The following is a 13,209-nucleotide window of genomic DNA, read 5'->3' as shown; positions in this document are numbered from 1 at the left end:
ACAACACACCGGCCTCGCAAGTCAATTATGCATAAAATTTATAAAAATTATTTCCCATTCAAAAGCCTAACAGCCCATGAATAAAAGCTGTTTTTCAGCCTGTTGGTGCAGCTGGCTATACTCCTATATCTCCTACCCGATGGTAGGAGACAAGAAGAGCATAGCATACTAAAGATAAGGCCCAGAAACAAAGAATAACAAATCTGTTCCCTAATAACCTTCAAGAAGATAGTTGCTAAAGAACAGAGAAGAGATTTTATACCAGGCCGGCTACAAGATTGGAAAGTGTTTAAAGGAAAAGAAATATTCTGATTGTGGTTTAAATTTATGAACTATTTAAAAACTTTGATCTATGATAAAGTATTGAGAAGGGAAGCTACAGGAAGGATTTAAACAGGTTAATTACATTGAATTAATAATTAACTCCTGAAAGAAAAGAATTGTTGCAAAACTTTTACTGAAACTTTGACAACTGAAAATTACAGTGGATTATGAAAATTATATATAACAACAAGAACTATACAAAATTGGCCTGCATGGATTTTGAGTTTTGGTTAGCTGGACAAGGCTAACTATAGAGATTATGGCATTTATGATGGACTACTCGAAAGGGGGAGACAACATGGATATGACACACTCATCAAAAAATGATAGAAAATCACATCTAATATCTATTCCTGAAAGATTTAGCTTGAAAGATCAAAGATCTTTAGAAACACTTCAAGACAAGATAGATACTTTCCAAGATGAAATGTATGTAATGCTACGACTGATACAAACTACAATAGACTTAAACCATGAGAAGATTAAATATAATTTCAATACTATAAGTGAATATACTTTTAACTTAAACCTACAATCAAAAACATTCAAAGAATGATGGTAAAGAATGAACAACCCAGACAACAGAATGTGAACTAGAAAAAAATGATTTGACTGGTGAAGTTACAACTGAAGAGAATTATATCTTAATACAAATAAGAAAAAATTTACAAGACTTGGATACAATGATAAATATAGAAAAGATATCTTGCGCATTAGAACGTCAAAACAAACCTGAGAAGAAAGAAGACTTATTGTTTGGGAGACAAAAAGCACACATCATCTACTATGTATCCTCTATTTCTAACAATAGCTACAAAAATACAAGAACTGAACAAGTTGAAAATATTAATATTGGAAAACAATTTGGCAAAGGAAGAAGATTAGAGATGAGCTGAAGAGACTGGATTTTCCCTACTACATGGAATATTATATGAGTAAACACCTGTTTGAATATGGCTAAATAAATAAATAACTTTGGTTATAAAGGGACTTTAGAAAAACAGGGGATAAGGGATATAAATAATATAGTATTTTTGTGATAAGATACAAAATGTAAAAATATAAGGATGTTGTAGGTGAAGGAAAAGTTTGAATTTTAAAGACAAATTAAGTTGGAAAATATTTAGGATTAAAAGATTGAAATATTGAGGGGAAATTAGGCTTAATGAGAATTCTGAAAAAAGGATATATAGTGATTTAACTAATTTCTACAAATAGAAGTGAAATATAATCTGATTAGAAAGATGTTACGGATAGATGTTAGGATAGATAAGTAGTATAGTATTTCTATAATGTATGAAATATGAAAATACTGGGATGGCAAATTTAAATGGAAAATTTAGATATTTAGATGTTAAATACTGGAAAAATATGATTGATAAGAATTGTTTGAATATTATGGAGAAATTGAGCTAGAACAAGATTTATGAAAATAAGATATATGGTAGCCTTGGTGGAGCAGTGGGCTAATGCCTCCTTAAGTAACACCAGCTGCCTGCAATTAGTGCAGGTTCGCATCCCACCAGGCTCAAGGTTGACTCAGCCTTCCATCCTTCCGAGGTAGGTAAAATGAGCACCCAGATTGTTGGGGGCAATAAGCTGACTTTGTAATAATGCCGCTTGGGGGTGTGTGAAAGCCCTAATAAGCAGGCATATACATAGAATGAAGGCTATTGCTAAGCACATTGGTTTGTGCTTAAATTGTAAGCCGCCCTGAGTCTTCGGAGAAGGGCGGGATATAAATGGGATTAACAAAAAAATCAATAAGTTGATTCTTACATAAATAACATTAGCTGAAAAAAAGCCATGTAAGGACACTACTATTGTTGGTATAAATAATAGAAGAAAATGTTTTTACTTAATCATTTAAATATGGAAAATTTTAAATATTAGAAATTATATTTGTTTAATGTTATAGAAGGAGAATATCAGTGGGTGAAGAGAAGATCTAGAAAATTTATTTACAATTAATATACTAATTATGGAAATATAAAAATTAATTACTATTGATTATTTATTAATTATTATTAATTGTGTATTTTTTTTCTAAAAAAATTATGAACCAAACCAACACACTGTACACCAGCCACTAAGGATGTTATTGTAAAAAAACAATAAAAACAATAAAACTTTTGCAAAAAAAGTATTCTATATTCTATTCTCTTTTGTTCTGTTCCATTCTGTTCCGTTCTATTCCATTCCATCCACCAAAGTGAAGAATATAATTAAAAGGCCACTGATGTATTGAGGAGCATGATTATGAAGCAAGAAAACCTCAGGTTCCAATATTTTATACTTTTCCAGTTAGATTCTTAATTTCTTTAATCCACTATTTCAAAAGAAATTACCTTCCTGAAGATTCAGTGTCTCCTTTAGTTCCTCTTGTTTTATATACAGTTCAAAAACTAAGGAAAATAATCACTTGAACTCAATTATAGCAAATAGTGATTATATAAATTTCTGTTACTCATACTACTAAAGCAGAAAAAGAGCATGAAAGATGTGTGGAAAGTCAACAGGTTTTTTGTTTGCAGGTCTATAGAAGAAAGGCAGAATCCTACTTACTGTTACTATTTTCCAAAATGCCAATGACTAAATACACAGCCTTCATGATCCTAATTACAATGTTAATGATTGTTCACCACTGAGAATAATAGAAAAACAGAGTTGGAAGGGACCTTGGAGATCTTCTAGACCAGTGATGGTGAACATTTTAGAGACCGAGTGCCCAAACTGCAACCCAAACCCCACTTATTTAGTGTTGGGTGCTGGATGGGCATGACCCATGCAGTAGGTGTGGCCTACTGGGTGGGTGTGGCCAGCATGGGCATGACCTACTAGGTGGGCGTGGCCAGCTCGATGTCACTCACATCAGGGGCACTTTTGTGGTCCTGGTCAGGACTGGGGCAGATCTGAGGGTCTCCGGCGGAGGTGGGGATCAGCGCCAGGGCATGGTCCCCTGAAGAAAACTCACTGAGCCTCAGGCCATGCAGGGAGCCTCTGGACGGTGGCACAGACTACCTGGAGCCCTGGGCAGCAGAGGTCAAGTGCCCAGCCTGGTCCTTGAGCTCCCACAGCACCAGGACCCCACAGCCCTACCTATCCTAGCCGCACTTCTCCAAGAGGGTGCCCAGCTGCGCTTACCTCCTCCTCAAGGCTACTGCTTCTGTGCTTCCTCTCCTTGGCCAGGTTGCTCATGGTGGGTGCAGGAGGACAAAGTGGATGTGTCAGAGGGAGGCCCACTCCCTCTCCATGCGAGGAGACCTGGCTTTGTAACCAAAGCATCCTCAGCAATAGGATGGGAGACCACCAGGGGATGGTGAAAGGGCAACAGGGCTGATGGTGGCCAAGTGCTAAGGCAGGACTTCCCTCAGACCCTCCCTCCATCTTATTCCAATCTCCTTCCTTCCTTCCTTCCTTCCTTCCTTCCTTCCTTCCTTCCTTCCTTCCTTCCTTCCTTCCTTCCTTCCTTTCCTCTCCCCCTCCCTCCCCTACTTCCCTGCCTCCCTCCTTTTCATTTCCATCCCTTTCCTACTTTCCTTCCCTTTCTTTTTTCCTGTTTCCCTCTCCTCCTTCCTTCCTTCCTTCCTTCCTTCCTTCCTTCCTCCCTCCCTCCCTCCCTCCCTCCCTTCCTTCCTTCCTTCCTTCCTTCCTTCCTTCCTTCCTTCCTTCCCTCTCTCCCTTTCTCTGTGCCCAGGAAGGGACGAGGGGAGGGGGAGAGGTTGGCAGCACTTCTCTCAAAGAGTAGGAGAGTTGCAAGAGACATTTGAAGTCTTTTGTCCAAGCCCCTGCTCAAGCAGGGGACCTATACCATTCCAGACAATGGAATATCCAATCTCTTCTTAAAAGCCTCTAGTGGTGGAGGAACCACAACTTCTGAAGGCAAGCCTTTTCACTGGTTAGTTGTTTTCACAAGTCCTTAGTTCTAGGCTGGTTTTCTTCTTGATTAGTTTCCATCTATTATTGCCTTCTGATGCTTTGGAAAATAGGTTGACCCCTTCTTCTCTGTGGCAGTCATTAAATATTAGAACATTGCTATCATGTCACTACCCCTAGTCCTTTTCACTAAGCTAGACACACCCAATTCCCACAAACATTTGTCATATGTTTTAGCCTCCAGCCCCCTAATCATCTATGTTTACCATCCATTTCGACCAGATGGTCCCCCTGGTTTGGTTTATAGAACAGTGGCCATAAACAGAGCCTTCTCAGAGACAGCATCCCAATTATAGAACTTTCTTCCAAGGAAAATACGAACAGTACATCCCTCATCTGTTTAGAGGCAACTCCAAACACTGTTCAGCCAGGCATATGTAGAACAACACCACATTTTATGGTCAAACAGCACTAAGTAAATTACTACTAATATTTTTCTTTCTTAAAATACACCCTTTTAATATTGTTTTAAGCCAGGGCTTTTCAACCTTTTCACCCATTGTACCACTTTTAAGATATGGCAACATCTGAGTACCACCAGTCGCCTAGCAAGGTGTCAAAAACCTGATGATTTCAACTTTTTGCGGGGGAAAAAAAAGTTCTCGCAAAGTTGGAATTGATTGATTTAACTTTTTAGTCCCACCCAGTCTGCCATTACAATTGCAGCCACGCCCACCGAAAGGGCCATGCCCACCCAATTGGCCACACCCACCCAAACGGCCACTCCCATCCAGCACCCGATGATACATAAATGGGTTTTGGGTTGTAGTTTGGGCACTCAGTTTCTAAAAGGTTTGCCATCACTGCCCTATACCATTCCAGACTAGTGACCAGTAAAGTTTCTTCTTCAGAGCCTCTGGTGATGGAGCACCCAACAAGTCAAGCCATTCCATTGATTAATTGTTCTCACTGTGAGGACATTTCTTCTTAGTTCTAGATTGCTTCTCTCCTTGATCAGCTTCCATATATTGTTTCTTGCTCGCCTTCTGGTGCTTTGCAAAATAGGTTAACTCTCTCTTCTTTGTGGCAGCCCCTCAAATATTGGAACATTTCTATCATGTTACCTCTTAGTCCTTCTTTTCACTAGACTAAAAAAGGTAAAGGTTCTCCTGCATATGCATGCTACTCGTTTCCGGCTCTAGGGGCCAGTGCTCATCTCCGTTTCAAAGCCAAAGAGCCAGCGTTTGTCCGAGGACGTCTCCGTGGTCATGTGGCCGGCATGACTAGACACCAAAGGCACACTGACCTTTCCCACCATAGTGGTCCCTATTTTTCTACTTGCATTTTTACGTGCTTTTGAACTGCTAGGTTGGCAGAAGCTGGGACGAGTAACAGGCACTCACTCTGTTACGCGGCACTCGGGATTTGACCCGCCAAACTGCCGACCTTCTGATTGACAAGCTCAGCGTCCTAACTCACTGAGCCACTGCGTCCCTTTCACTAGACTAGACAAACCCAATTTCTGCAACCATTCTTCATATATTTTAGCATCTAGCTCCCTAATCATCTTTGTTGTTCTTTTCTGCACTCTTTCCAGAGTCTCTATATCTTTTTTATAATATATTGACCAAAACTGGATGCAAAATTCTAAGTGTGGTCTTACCAAGGCCTTATAAAGCTCTACTAATACTTCATGTGATCTTGCTTCTATCTCTCTATTAATACAACCTAGGATTGCATTGGCTTTTTTGGCTGCTAACACATACTGCTGGCTCATATTTTAAGTGATTATCCACTAGGACTCCAAGATCCCTCTCACAGTTACTGCTATTGAGACAGGTTTTGCCTAATCTATACCTGTACATTTGGTTTTTCTTGCCTAAGTGTAAACTTTACTTTTCTCAACTTTGAATTTCATTTTGTTAGATAGAGCTGTTGAGATCCGTTCTAGATATTGAGCCTATCATCTGGAGTGTTGGCTATTCCTTCCAGTTTCATGTCATCTGCAAATTTGATGAGTTCCTTTTCTATTCCCTCATCTAGTTTATGAAGATATTGAACTGAGAACTGAACTTAAAATGAAACCTTGAAGTACCTCACAATTTCCCTCCTTTCAGGTAGATGTAATTCCATTGAGGACTAGATGCTGAGTACTGTTAGTCAGCCAGTTACAAATCCCACATTTTTTTTAAGCTCACTTAGAAGTAGGTTGTGGTCTATTTTGTCAAGTACCTTACTGAAATCTAAGTACACTATGTCCATTGCATTTCGCTGGTCCACTAATTTAGTCATTTTATAAATTTGTAATATAAAATTTGTTTGGCATGATCTGTTTTTGACAAACCCATTTTGGCTTCTGGTTATAACTTTGCTTACTTCTAGGTGTTCACAGATCTGATTCTTGATTATCTTTCCAGGATCTTCCCAGGTATTGATGTCAGGCTGATTGGTCTGTAGTTTTCTGTATCTGTTTTTTTATCCTTTATTGAAGATAGAAATTATATCAGCTCTTTTCCAGTCCTCTGGTAGTTCCCTAATGTTCCAGGATCTTTGAAAGATACAGTACAATGTTTCTGAGATCACATGTGCCAGCTCCTTCAGAACTCTGGGATGTAATCAGTCAGTCCCGGTGATTTGAACAGAGTGGACAGGTTTTCTTTTATTATTTTCTTGCTTATTTTAATTTGTATTCCTAGTCTTTCTTTTACAGTTACATATTTGGCTATATTATCTTTTTGCATGAAGACAGATGCAAAGAATGACTTAAGTACCTCTGCTTTCTCTTTACTGCCTGTTACCTCTTTGCCATCTTCTCTAATTAGTTGACCAATTGTTTCCTTGATTTTTTCTTGGTTTTTTATATGTTGGAAGAAACTTTTTAAAAATTATTTTTTACATTTGTTGCAAGTCTTACTTTATTCTTAGCCTTAGATTTCCTGGCTTCATCTTTGTAAATTTATTTATTTTATTTTATTTTTATTTATTATATTTTTATACCGCCCTTCTCCCGAAGGACTCAGGGCAGTGTACAGGGCAATAAATACAAAAACAGGATACAAAGGTTAAAAGTAATTAAATAAATGCCCAAGGTTAAAACAATAATTAAGATGTATTAAAACCCCAACCCTAACCCATCAGACCAGGTTAGACTGCTCAAATAGATACATTTTTAGATCGCGCCGGAAGGAGCGAAGGTCGGGGGCCGTCCGGAGCTCAACCGGCAAGCAGTTCCATAGGTCTGGCGCGCCCACAGAGAACACTCTCCCCCTGGGGGCCACCAATCGACATTCTTTGATCGGAGGCACCCTGAGGAGGCCCTCTCTGTGGGAGCGCACTGGACGGAGGGAAGTTGACGCTGGCCGCAGGTGTTGCCGTAGGTAATCCGGACCCATGCCATGTAGGGCTTTGTAAGTCATTACTAACACCTTGAATCTCACCCGGAGGGCAACCGGCAGCCAATGCAGCTCGCGGAGCAAAGGTGTAACATGGGAGTATCGGGAAACCCCTAGCACAACTCGCGGGGCTGCATTCTGCACCAGTTGGAGCCTCCGAGTGGACTTCAAGGGCAGTCCCATGTAGAGAGCATTACAGTAGTCTAGACGAGAAGTCATGAGCGCATGAGTGACTGTACGCAAGGCATCCCGGTCTAGATAGGGTCGCAACTGGTGCACCAGGTGAACCTGGGCAAAGGCCCCCCTAGCCACAGCTCCAATATGCTCTTCTAAAGACAGCTGTGAATCTAGAAGGACCCCCAAGTTGCACGCCCTATCTACGGGGGGGTAATAGCTCACCCCCCCATGGCCAGAGATGGGATAATCGGAATGCCGACACAAACAGCCACTCAGTCTTGTCAGGGTTGAGTCAAAGCCTGTTCCTCCCCATCCAGACACGGACTGCCTCCAGGCAGCGGGACATCATGTCGAGGGCATCACTGGGGTGGTTTGGGGTCGAAATAAAAAGCTGGGTATCATCAGCATATTGATGATACCCAACTCCAAAGCCACGAATGATCTCACCCAGCGGCTTCATATAGATGTTGAACAGGAGAGGCGAGAGAACCGATCCCTGAGGAACTCCACAAATGAGAGGTCTCAAGGTCGATCTCTGCCCCCCTGCCAACACCGACTGCGAGCGTCCCAGAAGGTAGGAGGAGAACCACTGGAGAACTGTGCCTCCCACTCCTAACCCCCTGAGATGTCACAGCATTATACCATGGTCAATGGTATCAAAAGCCGCTGAGAGGTCTAAAAGGACTAGGACAGAGGAGCAGCCCCTGTCCCGAGCCCGCTAGAGATCATTCACCAGCACGACCAATGCCGTCTCCGTGCTGTACCCGGGCCTGAAACCCAATTGGTACGGGTCTAGATAATCAGCTTCATCCAAGAACAAAGGGAGCTGATGCGCCACCACGCTCTCAACAACCTTCGCCAGAAAGCGAAGGTTGGAGACCGGACGAAAGTTGTTTAATATTGCTGGGTCCAAGGCAGGCTTCTTGAGGAGGGGTCTCACCACCGCCTCCTTCAAGGCGGCGGGAAAGCTACCCTCACTCAAAGAAGCAGTAATCACGTGGTGGAGCTCAGCTTCCCCATGATCTTGTCCACTTCTTCAGGAGTCGCAGGGTCGAACTCTTCCCAGATTAAATCGACAAGGCTGCCCGTATCCTCATCGTCAGACTCTGCCCAGTCGGAGTCCAGACCGGTCCGGATCTGAGCGATTTTGTCCGACAGAAATCGACTAAACTCGTCGGCTCGACCCTGCAAGGGTTCCTCCCTCACCTCCTGATTAAGGAGAGAGCGAGTTACTCTAAACAGGGCGGCCAGGCGATTATCTGCGGACGCGATGAGGGTGGCAAAGTGGTTAGACCTTGCCACCCTCATCGCCGCGAGATAAGTTCTCGTGAACGACCTTAGTCGTAACCGGTCAGATTCGGATTGGCTGGATCTCCAACAGCTCTCTAGGCCCCGTCTCCGACGCTTCATCTCCCGGAGCTCCATGGAGAACCATGGAGCCCATTGGGATCTGCGCCGGGTCAAGGGCCGCATGGGTACAACTTGGTTGAGTGCCTCTGTGGCTGCCCTTTCCCAGGCTTCCACTAGGGCATCGACCGAGCTGTGAGCAAAGGAGGCAGGTGGGGGCCCAAGCGCCGTCTGGAACCACTCAGGGTCCATCAGGCGCCTAGGACGGAACCATCTTATTGGCTCAGCAACCCCACGACAGGGAGTGGCAAAACGGAAGACCAACCACAGGAGATGATGATCGGTCCATGACAGGGGTGTAATAGTTGGGGACCCCCCCCGAGATCATCTAACCACCATCCTGATAGAAATACCAGATCGAGCGTGTGACCCCCCATGAGTTGGGCCCTGAATAACCTGCATCAGGTCCATGGCCGTCATGGAAGCCATGAACTCCTGAGCTAACTCAGATGATCCCCCTAGGGATGGTAGGTTGAAGTCACCCAAAACTATAAGTTTGGGGAACTCAACCACCAACCCTGAGAGATTATCGAGAAGCTCAGGCAGGGCTGCTGCTACGTGACTAGGCAAAACGTACACCAGCAGCAAGCCCAACTGAGCTCTAGGGCCACATCTCAGGAGGAGGGACTCACACCCGACTATCTGGACTATGGTGGCCTCCCGCGGACATAAGGTCTCCCTCACAACTACTGCCACTCCACCGCCCCTACCCTGAGCCCGAGGCTGGTGCAGCACCCGGAAGCCTGATGGGCTAAGATCAACCAGGGGGACCCCGCCCTCTGGGCCCAACCAGGTCTCCATAATGCAAGCCAGGTCCGCATGCTCCTCCTCAATCAGCTCATGAATGAGAGGTGCCTTATTCATTACGGACCTGGCATTGAAATACATGAGCCTGAGCTCAGGTGGCTGCTCATCCTCGCTCCCGGTACCACGGGCTGAAATCAGAGGGTCGGAGCGCATCACCGCTTGAAGACAGCGGGGACGCACTCCCGGATATTGATATGGCCCTTTGTTCATACACCTGCGGCCATTCCCTACCGCCGTGGGAATAGGCAATCCCACACCCTGCTCCGGGGCCCCATAGGCCCCCAGCCCAAATTTGGGTTATCTGTAGATGTTCTGCATTAATTATGTGTCCCTCATTCCATGTTTTTGTATTTATCCTTTTTGTCTTTCAGTTTATCAGAGAGTTCTTTATGTAACCATGCTAGTTTCTTCTTGGATTTCTTGTTTTTCTTTTTTAGTGGCATTGAGGTGGAGTGGGCTTTTATAATCATATTTTTCAGTTTCCCAAGCTTTTTGAGTTGTTTTTTCCTTTAAGATTTTCATCTCTAAAGTCCTTCCCAAGTTTTCTCTAACTTTCTTAAAATCAGTTTTTTTAAAAAAATCTAAGACACTAGTATGATTATGTTCTATTGTTTGTGTTTGCATTATATTGAATTCCAATATGACATGGTCACTCTCCCCCAAAGTTCCAGCATTTTCAACTCCCTCTATCACTTCTTTTCTGTTAGTAAAAATTAGATCCAACATAACTGTCCCTCTAGTACCCTCTTCTACTTTTTAGATGACAAAAGGTTTATGTAAGATGGCTTGCTGTATAAACTGAATAAACAGAGAAACATTTTTTTTACTTAGGCTGATGTATTTCTCAAATCACATTTATGTCATATGCTTGACTCTGAGTTTTGATTTTAAGTTCAAAGCAATAGTTTTGATTTTTCAAATCTAAGATGGCTTGGGATCAGAGTATATTAAAGGCTATTTTTCGTATTTATTATTCTAGTTCTCATATATCCATTATAGCACGATGGTAGTAGTTACCTGCACAGAGTTTTTCCATAGTTATATTCACTTTGTAATTTACTCTGCCATGAAGTCTGTCAATCTATGTAGCTCTTCTTGATATGATGAGATTTATAGATCAAACATCTGGACAACACCAAATTGGGAAAAACTATTATTTCTAACCAGGTTTATTTTTATTTAATTTTATGTGTATGTTTAAAATCATGAGAAAAAATAGTATCCTTTACATGTGCCAACCACTGCAACAGAATACTATACACACACGCACACCACAGCATTTGTATCATTTGTAAATTGAGAGCTGTGATAGATGCATGCATGCATGTGCATGCATGCATTATGTAATAACAATTTTATCTTGCAATCAGAAATCTAGAAATACACATTTGTTTTGGGACATTTATTATCATTCAGAATATGAAAGAAAACAATATATTAAATCTGTTGAAATGGACTTTTACCCAAATGTGAGCCACAAACGTATGAGTGAGCTTTTAGATGAACTTTAAACATTGTTTTTGATATCCACATATTCAGCCTTTCATGTGGGAAATCCACTGAATCATAGGAAATATATGTTGCACTATTTCTTGCAATCTAGGCACCTGCACCTACATTTTGTTACCTTTTTAGTGTAACAGGAATATAAATAATATGGCTTAAATAGAGTCACTAGATCTAGGAATTTCTGTCTTTTTTCCTTGAGTGAGAATTTCTGCAGGATTTCCTTTCCTCCTCTCTCAAAAATGTGTGACTAGAATTTCAAACTTAAATGGAAATTCTGGAACTGTAATCCCAACATTTATGAAGATGTCAGATTGGATGTTGTTTTAAAGAGAGTTTAATTCTAGAGAATTAAGTGTGGAAATTCACTGAGTTGATGGAATTACTCCACTTCTGGGATTTTCACTTCGTTTGTGTTTGTGTTTGTGTGTGGAGAGAGAGAGAGAGAGAGAGAGAGAGAGAGAGAGAGAGAGAGAGAGAGAGAGAGAGAGAGAGAGAGAGAGAGAGAGAGAGAGAGAGAGAGAGAGAGAGAGAGAGAGAGAGACTGAATTTGTAGGATTCCTTTCATGTACAGGTAGTCCTCTACTTATGAATAATTGCATAAAGTCTGTTTAAAATTACAGTGGGTCACCACTCCAGTTATGTGACCACATTTTGGCTTTATGACTGGTTGCAACATCCTGTGATCACATGAGAGAGAGAGAGAGAGAGAGAGAATTCCACTACTTTGCCTATAACTTGTTTTCTGGCATAAGATTTATGTAGCACTTTCAAAATTATGAAAAACATGTGATTTTCAGGATCAAAAACCTCCTCTATTAAGTTCCTGATTCATGATTTAGTGCTTGGCCTTGTTTAATGTACTGATCAGCTGGTGTTTTCTTCTCTAGTCACAGAAGTCTGCTTTTGCTCATATTTTTGTTATGAAAAAGAAATCTTATTTAGATTTAGACTGACTCTGTTATAAAGCTGTGAGAATACTCGTGCATGACTTATGCTTGTCTGTGATCAGGGCAAGCAAATTTTTCAACTGAATCTTTTTATCCTGACCCTTAGAAATGTCTTAACAGTAACCTTTGAACGAGCTAGCTTATCCCACTATACATGTTGGGAATGACTTTCTGATGGGATCTAGCCTTTTTCTGTCTGGATTTCTCGCTCCAAATAGATATATTTCAGTAAGTGGCCCATTAGCACTACACAAAGTATCCAGGGTTTTTTTTTCATTGCTTCCCTTTTTGTCTTTTTTTTAAAAAACCCTCCTCAGCATTTGCTAGATAACATTAGTGTTTAGACTGATGTTACAACTACTTCACTAAATTGGACCTCTTCAGCCAATCTTTCTTCCACATCAGTGCCAGCTCCAACTGAGGTAAACGCTCCACACTGTTTACATGACAGTAATCAACAAGGCCAATTTGGAATGCAACTAGAATAAATTGTGATAAATTTCCTGCCTAAGGATAAAGATAAACCAGTAACTAAAGTCATGGTTATCTTTCAAAGAACAGGAAATTAATGAACATACATTTTTTCCTCCCCAGGCTATCATTTAAAATAATAATAATATCTGGCATTTGCAGGAAAATGATAGGCTGTAAGGCTCCCATGAACTTAAATGGTAAAAAGAGATGCTTTCAAATGATGCTTATCTGCATGCTTCATTTAGAACTTTACTTCTTGAAATTAGGAATCTATTTTAAGTGGCTTATAATATGAG

The sequence above is a fragment of the Vipera ursinii genome, assembly GCF_947247035.1.
Source record: "Vipera ursinii genome assembly, chromosome: 7".
In the NCBI taxonomy this organism is placed as follows: domain Eukaryota; kingdom Metazoa; phylum Chordata; class Lepidosauria; order Squamata; family Viperidae; genus Vipera; species Vipera ursinii.
This window is presented reverse-complemented; position numbering follows the sequence as displayed.